We start from the raw sequence: 11,520 nt of genomic DNA on the forward strand, positions 1-11,520 counted from the left end.
AACACACACACACACACACACACACATACACACACACACACACACACACACACACACACACACACACACACACAAAAACCAACTTCTTCATTTTCTCTCCTGAAAGTAGTTCTAGGTTGAAGATGATTGAATTGTGATGAATTTCCAGTATCATTAATCTGAGAGGAGAGAGAGAGAGAATAGTTTTGAGCTAAAAATATTTAGTTTTGGACTTTTGTTTGATAACATTTCAAGAAGAGGGAAAGAGGAAGATGGTGTATAAAGCGTTAGAAGATAGGTTCTAGTCTTGTTTCCACCATCTGCCACTTAAGGCTTTTGTTCCCCGATGGCCTAGCCTGGATAGCCGCTCATGCTCCCTTCAATCTGAATGGTTTGAGTGGGATGTCTCACAAAGTGTCCTGAGTGGACCCAGCACCCACGAAGAAGAGGAAGGGGGGGGTTGGGCCTCTGATTTCTCAGCTTGCTGTTTAAATTCTCTATCTTTTGTAGAAAGCCCAGAGTTCAAAGCCACTCAGCTTTTATAAGTCTGATACTTTCTGATGCCAGTGGGTGTTACACTGTGGCTTTACCATGCCACAATTACCTGAATAAAACAGCCTTAGCTTTTAAGAGTGGGCCCAAACTTGGAAAACATCCATTCCCCCAGACGTCTCTTGGAACTGTTCCCTGGAACCATGCTCTGGAACCGTGTCTGGAGCTGTGTCCTTGAGTCAGGCCTTGCCCACAATTTTATTCAAAACCATTTCTCCAGCTTCAATTGGGGAACTACAAACTGAAACTCTTCTTGCCTTTTATTCTAGAATATCTCATACATGTCCTTTTTCAGTCATCATTGTTTTCAGTGAAGATGCATGCACTACCTTTCAGCACTTTGATAAGCAATTCTCAAGCACACCCACATTCATTCATTATCTTTTGGGTGGAGTAGCAAATTGAAGTTCCCAGGAAACAAGATCAGGCTACCCAGGTCACAAGAGCACATGATTCAGTGAGTTTGCCAAGGTTATGTAAAAGTCATTAGTCCAGATTATGTCCATTTTATAAAAGTCATTCCTATATTGCACTGGCTATTAAGAATGTTAATGCTAAAAAGATGCGAATGTCTAAAAGGTCTACAAGCTGGTTTTCATTTGTACCAAACTATGTCCACAGATAAACCTGGAAGGTAACTGAAGTGAGTTCTAATGACCTGCTATAGAAGGAAGTGGCAGAGAGTGTGGAATGAGGAGGACCCTGTTTTTCTCCAGGGTCTTTCCTGTTCAGTTTCACAACTAGCAGTCGGATCTAGGCCCTTTTCATGTGTGTGAATGTATGTGTATGTATGTATGTATGTATGTATGTATGTATACTGAAAGTACCTAAAATTGACATTCTTAGTAAATTTTCAGTATAAAATACAGTAATATTAGTCATGATGTAAGATCTCTGGACTTATACTATGGAAGTCAAAGATGCCTTCTTTTACAGCTGTGCTCTAACCCAGTGGTTCTCAGCTATATTGTGGTATATTGGAATTACTGCAAGGGTTTGTCAAAGCACAGACTGGGGGCTGGGGAGGTGACTTGGTGGATAAAACACTTGCTAGGCAAGTATGAGGACTTGAGTCTGGATGCCTAGCACTCATGGAAAAGTCTGGTGTGGTGGGACACATCTCTAACCTAGTGCTTGAGGACTGAGGGGATAAGCAGGGTAGAGACAGGCAGATTCCCAGAACTCAACAGCCAGCCAGTCTATGCAGTGAGCTCTGAGCTCAATGAGAAACCCTGTCTCAAAAAATAAAGTGGACTTCTGGCCTCCACACCCATGTATGATGTATGCACATGTGCAAACCCATGAACATACACACCCCAACCCCTGCCCCCCCAAATTGCTGGGCTCATCCTCTAGAGCTTCTGATACAGTGAGACTGGGGTGGACCCCAGAAGCGTGTACATCTAACATTTCAAGGTGGCTTAAGTGTCAGTACCACTGAGCCCTTACTAACACCTTCTTTCAAGCACTCCTTAATTGCTGTTATGTAATTAACCCTTCTCTTATCAACATAACCCTGCTTTAACTGCCAATCCAAACTCCTTTCCTTCTGTTGAAAAATTTCCTGAACTTCAATTTTGACTTTCACCAGCTCTTTTGACTCTTTATCCATGTTATTGTCTTTTTAATGCCTGGAAATTTCCCTCTTCTTCTCATATCCAATGAAATTTCTTTTTTATTAAAGAATTATGGGGTTGGAGAGATGGCTCAGAGGTTAAAAGCACATATTGCTGTTTCAGAGGACCCTGATTTGGTTCCTACGATCCATATGGTGGCTAACACGTGTCCTTAACTCCAGTTCCAGGGGATCTGATGCCCTCTTCTGGGCTCTTCAGGCAGCAGGCATGCATGTGGAGCACTTACATACATGCAGGCAAAGCACTCATACACATAAAATAAAAATTAATAAAAAGTTACAAAGTGTGCGCTATGTGTATGGGGGTGGCGCATGTGATGCCATGGAAGTTAGACTTTGTGGAGTCAATTTTCTCCTGCTCTCTCCTTTACCTTTATGTGAGTTCCAGGGAGCTAACATAGGTCAATAAACTTGCACAATAAAGTACCCTTACTTGTTAAGCCATCTCAAGGTGCCCAATGGATTTTTTTATTATATAAAAATTGTTAATTCTCTGACCTCCAATTGTGTTACAGGCATGTGCTAAGTGCTACATAGTTTATGTACAGAAATATCTCATGTGAAGATTAACCCAAGTCAGTCTTACAAATTAGTTATCACTTCACAGACAAAAACAAAAAAGTCTCAGAGAAACCAAATAATTTGCCCAATGTCCCAAGTGAAGAAATACTTCAGTTTCAATAGTTTCCCTTTTCCATGGAGGGTGGGTTCCAAGTCCAGAGAAGATGCCTAAAACCACAGATAACTCAAGTTTACTATGTTTCTCCCCATACATACATAACAGGATAAAGAAGAGTTATGGATTAGGGGGCTGGAGAGATGGCTCAGCAGTTAAGAACACTGGTTGTTCTTGCAGAAGACCTGGGTTCGAATCCCAGCATCCACATGGCAGCTAACAACTGTCTGTAACTCCAGTCCCAGGGGATCCGACAGCCTCTGCGGGCAATGCACGACACGGTGCACTTCCCTACATGCAGGCAATACACGCATACATAAAATAAAAATAATAAATAAAAATTTTTAAAAAGTTATGGATTAGGCACAGTTAAGAGACTGACAACAATAAATAATAAAAAGAAGCATAACTGTGATAAGTTATGTGAACGTGGTTTCACTCTCAATAGCTCATCTGAATCTTTACAACTCCAGCCTGCATTTCTTTTTTCTTTCCTTATTAAGAATTTTTACCTTTTAAAGAAGCACTTTCCCACTTCCCCTTAGCCTGACTGGATTGCCAGTATCAATACTCTTGTCCTTTAGGAATTTTATTAAGTAAGACAAAGGTTACTTGAACACTGGGGTTCATTTCATCTGGTAATGGGGGCAACGTTCAATGACTAACAGGCAAGTAATATATACAGTGTGGATTCTGTGGACAAAGGGACAGTTCACACAGCCAAGCTGGATGGAGCCAGTCAGGGTGAGATTTTTTATATGCTTCTTAGAATGAAAACCAATTTAGAACTTATCAATTATTTATTTCTAGAATTTTCCATTTAACATTTGGACCAGTATTGACTGAATATAAGTGAAATCACACAGTGAAACCACAGTTATGAGGTGAACCACGGGATTCCAGAGTCAAGAAGAGACTCCCTGAGTACCTTTCAAACTTGCCAAGTTCCAGCTCTAATGTCAGAGGTTCTGAAACAAGCAATGTCAGAACCGAAGGATTGAAATCCTTACCAGCCCCACCTGACTCTAACGTGGGTGTTCTCAGAATTACATACATTTTGAGAAACAATCCTTTTTATTGACATACTTGGCAGCATCTTCTCTTTGAACACTTCCTTTGGTTGCTATGATACAGCCCCCACCCCTTCTGTGGGCTCTCTGATTCTGTTCTCCATCTCCTGCGTCCTCTCCTGCCCTATCAACTGCCCCCAGACTCTTCCTCTATTCCCTGGGCACAGCTCCAACTCCAGCAGATGGTTCCCAATGTTGCCCTTCTAGTGCCAATGTCCTGGCGAGATCCGTGGAGCTGCATGAACTGATTTTGGAACAGAGATGAGCTTCATTCAGCCCAGGTCCAGACAAAACTGTGAGTCAGGTGACATTGACTCCCGGCACCATCACCCGACTCTGTCCTTGGCCTTTCCTCTTACCCCTAAGACCTCTATGCTTTGCAGTTTTCTAATCAAATCAGTTCATCTGGAAGAGCTGAGGTCTTACACTATTACACTAATGTGTTAGCTCTCACAGTCATTTGCATTTTAAAGCCTTTTATCTGTCTTTGTGGCTTCTACCTGTTCTTTTCAGACTGCTTAGCAGTTAGGGGACTGGGGGGGGGGGCTGGTTTGGGAGGGGGTCTCTTCTTGACATTTTTGGGATCATAGATGCAAAACCAGGCATAAAACTGCTAGGAGGGCAGAACTTGGCCCTCCTGGCCTCCTGCAAACCCTAGGGCTCTGGGTAGTAATAAGCAATAACTGCTGCTGCCTCAGGCCTGTTTAAGCTCTTACTCTCTTTGTTTAGTTTTGGTGGTTCCCATGCTTTTAGATACCAGTCCATTTCTTTTAAGTTTTCAAATTTAGTAGCATATAGGTTTTTAAAGTATTCCCTTATAATGTTCTGGATCTTTTTATGTCTATTGTGACACCCTTTCATCTCTAATTGTCCCCTTTCATCTCTGATTTTGTTGATTTGGAGGTGCTCTTTCTTTCTTTTGGACGAGGACAGGCTGTAGAGATGGCCTTGAGCTGGCTTCCTGCCACCCCTACCCACACACTTGGACTGGCTGTCTCCTCTTCATTTTTCAAGTCTCAGCTTAAATGTTCTCTCCTGGAAGCAGTCCGTCCTGGTATTCAGAAGTCCCTTGGGTGATGCCGTGTCAGCAACTGTTTGCCTTTGCTGCACTTACCATGGTTTGTAATTATTTGATTTACTTTTTTCTTGTATCCATCTGGAGAGGAAAGCTGAAGGGGCAGAGACCCTGCTGCCCCTATCCCCAACACCATACCATAGTGCGGGTTCCTACTAGATATTAAGAACAGCAGGGACGTCTGTGTAACCACACCCCACCACCTGACAGTTAGCTCCTGAGCTGCAGGAACTATCCCCAGTAGACACTCTGGTAGAAGACCAAGGCAGTAGAGAGCAGCATTATACAGTACACTATTGAGCTGTCCAGCTTTTCACTGTCTTTGAGCTATTTTACAATGCTGTAGAAAACTGCTAGCGATACTGAGAGATAAAATAGCCTATGGATGAATCTGGTTAATCTGGTTCATCAGGAGAAAGCACCAGGACACAGATAAAACTCCATTGGAATAGAGTTTATTAGCAAAGAACACATGGGACAGATTCGCTTCTGGGCAGGGAAAATGTCTGCCTGGGTTTTCAACTGGGGTCTTTTAAGCAGGAGGCTTTTGGGAGGATGCAGAAGGCAGAAAGATATATTTTTTTTTAAAGTTGGGCAGGGGGAAGCTGGAGAGCAGGACTGTTAAAACCTGCCTCTTTAGAGATCAAAGGGGAAGCCTGCTGTGTTGGCCAAACAATAGAGAAAAGTCTGCTTCTCTTGACTTCAAAGACCAAGGCGCTTATCAACTCAGTTCCCTTTACTCAGGGGCTTGTGAGGCCCTGTTGGTGAGGGTGCAGGGCTATCTGAACTTAACAGATACAAATAATCCTTGTGCATAAAGAGGCCAGAGGTCTTTGTCCAGTGGAGGTTGATAATTGATAATTATCAACTGATAATTACCCTGTGGATATCGACCAGTTTTGAATCAATGTCTGAATTCACTGTAGCTTTCCTGACTATCTAGTGTGCTCATAAAATTCTCCATTGAACCAGTTGAAGCATCTTACTGATCACTTCATTGGTTAGTAAAGGACAATCTCTGACACATTAATTTTATATTTGTACATGTCAGAATTTTATTTTTTTATTATTTTTATGTGTATGAGTGTATTGCCTGCATGTATGTGAGTGTACACGTGTTGTGCAATGCCATGGAGGTCAGAAGAGGGCTTTGGATTCCCCTGGAACTGGAGTTAAGGATGGTTTGTAGTGGCCATGTGGGTGCCGGGAATCAAATGTAGGTCCTCTGCAAGAGCAGTCAGTGCTCTTAACCACCGAGCCATCTCTCCAGCCCCCAGAATTTTAGTTTTTAAAAATCATTTTATAAATTGAAAATCAAGCACATTTGTGTGTCAATGAGCACTATCAGGGAAATGAAAAGTCCACCTAAAAAATGGGAGCAAATATGTGCAAATCATGTCTACAATGTGTCCAGAATATATAAAGAGCTAAAATTCAACAACGGTGGTGGCAGCAGCAGCAGTAAAAACCAGCTCAAAAATGGTCAAAGGTGTTGCAGTTCTCCAAAGAAGATATGTAGATAGTGGCCTAACCACTGGTTTTGGGCTTTTCCCTCAGCTCTCCAGTCCACTCTTGTCTCTATTTCTATTTCTAATCATGTGTCCTTAATCCTTTGACCTGGGACACAAGAGCCTGGAATCAGGTGCTCTAAACTCAGATCTGCAGCCTGATGTTAAGCATGTTTTTCCTTTTCCTTCTCTTTATCTCTTTTTCACATACTGGCCCAAAGCTTAGGAATGCTTTCCCTGACCCCCAGGTGTTCTCACTTTCTCTGACGGGTTCTTCTCTTCTCCCATATTTGCTGACCTCCACTGCTGAACATGCTGGTTTTCTGGGACACTAACTCAAACAAACATGACTTTCTTTTTCTTTTCCATTTTCCTCTCCTCAAGAGCTGCCAAGGTTTATAGATTGCCTGCCCTTCTCCCATACCTCAAACTCTAATAAATTAAATTGTGTTTGAACTTCCTACTCACTCCATTTTAAAATTCTTTTATCAATGAGACTATGAACCTCAAAGGATTTGCCAGTGATGCCCTGGCAGCCCCAACAGGCTAGACTCAGCCACGCATCATCAACAGCCCAATTAAAGAGACAAGAAATAATGAAAAGCAGAGAAAGGAGCTTTAGTCAATGTGGCCACATCAGAAGAGGAACAAATAAACAGGCCCAGTGACCCCTCCATGAGGTCATCTTCATGAGGTTTGGGTTTAAGTAGGAGCAAGAGTCATGCATAGCTAAATGGTCCTGGCCAAGGAGTGATTCCACCCTTCATTGACTCACCATTGCTTTCCAGTGTCTCCTACAAGGGAGGTCTCACAAGTTATCTTGACAAATTGTTAGAACTGTGTAAAATCTCCTTCTGAGGGACAAGTTCCTCCTCTGGCTTGCAACAGACTTCAGACATTCCCTTTTCTCAGCATGAGATTCCTAGGGAATTCCAGTTCTTTGGGGAACAATGCCTTAGAACCACAGGAGGGGTATGAGTGTACTTCTTTAGAACAGCCTTTCTCCTGTCAGGACATTTACAAGAAGACAGTATCATTGGTCATAGAAAAACGCAAGTCAAAACTACAATGAGATACCAACTCACACCTAGTAGGATGGCTGTAATGATCATTTTTTTGATGGGCAATCAATGTTGGTAAGGACATGGAAAATGTGGGAATGTAAAATGGTTTCCTTGCCATGGACACTAGTTTGGTGGTTTCTCAAAAGACTAAACCTAGAATTCCTACATGACCCAGCAATTCTACTCCAAGCTATAAATATAGAAGCCTGGAAAGGAGGGCCTTGACCAGTTATTTGCCCATGTTCATAGTGGCATCACTAACAGCAGCCAAAAACTCAGAAATACAGTGAAGCCAGGTGTGGTGGCATGTGCTTATAACCCTAGTAATTAGGTGGCTGAGGCAGGAGGATCATAAATCAAGGCCAGCCTGGACTACATAGTGAGACCCTGTCCCAAAAAGGAAAAAAGAAAAAAGGAAAAATAGAACTAAAGTATCAGTTAACAAATGAATGGATAAAAACTGTGACATTTAAATATAATGGAATATTCTTCATCTATTAAAAGGAACAAAATGATATTGTCTACAATGTGAATGGACTTTGAAAATATTATGCTTAGTGAAATGAGTCAGGCATAGGACAGTCATATAGGATTGCATTTGAGGTACCCAGAACTTGCAAATTCATTGACTTAGAAACTAGAATAAAGGCTAACATGGTTTTTGAAAATGCAGTGGAAAATTATTATTTAGTGAGTGAAGATTTTGTGGGGGATGATGAAAAATTTTGGGATATAGATACTGGTAACTATCAGGTAACATTGGGTATATACTTAATGACATGACATTATCCACTTAGGGATAATTAAACCGATAAATACATTACCACAAGTTTTTTTTTTTTTTAAAAAAAAAGGACCCTTTAACATAGAGAAAGGACATGGCTACAGTATGCTTTCTTTTTTTCAAAAAAATTGTGTGTATGTATACACACACACACACACACACACACACATACGCTTGTAGGGGTCAAAGGACGACACTGGGTGTCTTCCTCAGGGTCTCTCACTGAACCTGGAGCTCACCAATTGGCTAGACTGGCTGACAAGTGAGGTCTGGGCTTTAACATAGAGAAAGGACATGGCTACAGTATGCTTTCTTTTTTTCAAAAAAATTGTGTGTATGTATACACACACACACACACACACACACACATACGCTTGTAGGGGTCAAAGGTCGACACTGGGTGTCTTCCTCAGGGTCTCTCACTGAACCTGGAGCTCACCAATTGGCTAGACTGGCTGACAAGTGAGGTCTGGGCATACTCCTGACTCCACACCTCTTCATTTTTGGGGTTACAGATGTGCCAATATGTCTGACTTTTACATGGGTACTAGAGATTCAAACTCAGGTCTTCATCCTTGTGGGGCAGGTATTTTACCAGCTGAGCCAACTTCCCAGTCTCACAGCACCAATGTTGAGGGCTGCTTAGTTCACACTGTAGCTTGCTTATTTGATGACCAGTAGAGTAGAGTTGAAGTCTTGCTGATTAAGTTGGGGCATCATTCACAAGAAGGGAGGAGACACAGGGGATCTTTAGTTTGAGACTCAATGTCTTATTATATGATGAGAAAAGACTGGCAGAGAAGAGGGTAGTTTCCAAGAGTCAAAGGTTCTGTTCTGGTCACATTAATTTTGAGGTAACCACAGGAAGATGTTAAGTGGAGAGGTGAATGTGGGGTCTGAAGCTCGGTAAAGAGCTCTGAACTGGAGATACATCGGTGTGTAGATGGTTCTTTCAGCCATAGGAGTGGTTGATAAAAGTCAGGGTATGAAGTCACAGGATCCCCAGAAGGCACAGACTCTGAGGAACAGGGGGAAATGAGTATAATGTTGTAGAAGCTGACACCACACAGGAGACAATAGTGATCTTATTTTTTACCTGTAGTAATTCTTTCTCCAGTGATCTGGGGTCAATTCAATGGCTGTTTAATTTCTGTCAAGAGAGAAGCAACCCCATAACTAAGAGTTGTATTATCTTTAAATTTTTTTATTTACTTATTTTATGTGTATGAGTGTTTTGCCTCCATGGTAAGTGCACTCATGTCATGCAATGCCTGCAGAGGCCAGAAGATGGTGTCAGATCCTTAAAAAAAAATAATTTATTGAGAATTTCATACAAGCATATAAGGATATAAGGTGTTTTGATCAAATCCATGCCTACTCCCTGCCCTCCAATTCTTCCCATATCTCCCCATCACTTTTTTTCTGATAACTTCATATATTCTTTCTTCTTCTTTTTTTATGGAGCTTTTTGCTACTCTAACATTACCCCTTCTGAAGAGGTAACCCTAAAATATTTTAAGGAATAGACAAGAGATCCCAAGTACTTTTGACATTTTTGACCTTTGGAACAAAGTATGTTGCTAAGAGGCCCAAGGACATTTTGACTTTTAGCCAAGGAACTGGCTACTTTTCTTTGGGGTCTTTTTACACTAACTGCCTAGCCAATTCCTACCTCCTATTCTTATCACACCATCCTCTGAAGAGATTACCCAAATTGCCAGGAGGGAATAGGGACGTAGACTGCTCTGGCTTCTTCCATGCTAAAGGTGAAGCAATTGGGGTGAGGCAATTAGGGTATCCTTCAGTGGATCTATCTAAAAGACTCCCAAATTGCATAACTCTTATCTGTAGGGGGAAAAGAAAGTCCTTGACTGGTGAATAGGAGATGCGAAGGAGAAGTAAAGGTGAGAGTAATTAGCATTACAAGTTCTAGATAGGGAACTAGAAAAAAGTCAGAACAGGGAAAATTTCAAATATTCATATGAGAGTCCATTGGAATTTCTTGAGGAGAGCTTCCAGAAGCATTCCTCTATTGGGTTTCTTCTCATTTTTCTTTTGTCTGCCAAAGCTGGACTGGAGAGTGATGGATTCAGGATTTGCTTTCAGGTATTTTGATAACTGTTGGAGTGGTTAGAATCAGTGTCAGTTCCCTCTCAAAGGTTTCTAGATAGGAGGAGAAAACAAATTTGGCCATCATTTTAGCATAATAGCTGGTTGTCTCCCTTAGCCACAGGTGGGCACAGGTATTGCAGATCAAGATTTGAAGTCTTACATCTGAGCAGCACTTTCTGATTCAGAACAAAATCATCAATGAGAAATAATCGTCTAACTTTTCATATGGATTTATGACTAATGTCTGAGAAGTGTAATCCCTTGCACTCTTAAAGAAATATACTGATGACTTTACTCTTTGGTTATAATTTCCTTTTGGGTGTTTAAGACCATACAGTTGGCCCAAATAAATCAATTTATATTTACACTTAAGGTCGTTTGAGTATGTGTTCCTCAGGGGTCACATGGGCTTCGGAGGAGCCCCTGGCTTCTTTCTTTTACCAGTTCCACCTATGTGAAGATAAGTCAAAGGTCCTGCTCGACCATGGCTGGCTTCGCTTGGAAGCATGGAGGAAATGTTTCCTCTGTGTTGACCCTCCTCTTTGTAGACTGGACACTGGTTCAAGTCCATCTGGTGGGGTTTCCATGGCCTCCCTGAACAAGAGGACAGGTGACTCACCACAGTTACAGGATATTTTGAGAGATGTTCCATAGTCCCCAACTTAGTTGACCTTGGAGGGCAAGGAGCAAAAATTGTCCTTTAAGTCCCTCTGACCAAATTAGTATAATCCTCAAAGTATGGCTGTTAAATATCTAATAAAGTTAGTTCCACCAGTCTGGTACTTTTAATTACCATGTGCTATATAGATAAAGCATGGGCAAAAACCAAATGTTCACAGATAAACCTTGACTAAACATACATTTTGTTTCTTGAACTATTTGTAGGTATAATTTACAGTAGGTTGTTGGACTAATGTTGGACTAATATGCTTTCCTCTAGTTTTTTAAAACTATCTAGGTATTATTTATCTCTCTCACTGTCTAACCTTCCCACCATGGTTGCCCCATTTTCCCTGTTTATCCCTTAATACTACCCTTTTCTTATGGTCCCACCTCTCTTGAGC

General features: G+C 41.5%; 1 pseudogene; it reads right to left on the reverse strand.

Moving 5' to 3' along the window:
• Window positions 1–4,040: 4,040 nt before the first annotated feature.
• The window catches only part of LOC103750142, a 16,320-nt pseudogene continuing 8,840 nt past the window's right edge, over window positions 4,041–11,520 (reverse strand).

The sequence above is a fragment of the Nannospalax galili genome, unplaced genomic scaffold, assembly GCF_000622305.1.
Source record: "Nannospalax galili isolate Female #2095 unplaced genomic scaffold, S.galili_v1.0 scaffold1027, whole genome shotgun sequence".
NCBI lineage: Eukaryota > Metazoa > Chordata > Mammalia > Rodentia > Spalacidae > Nannospalax > Nannospalax galili.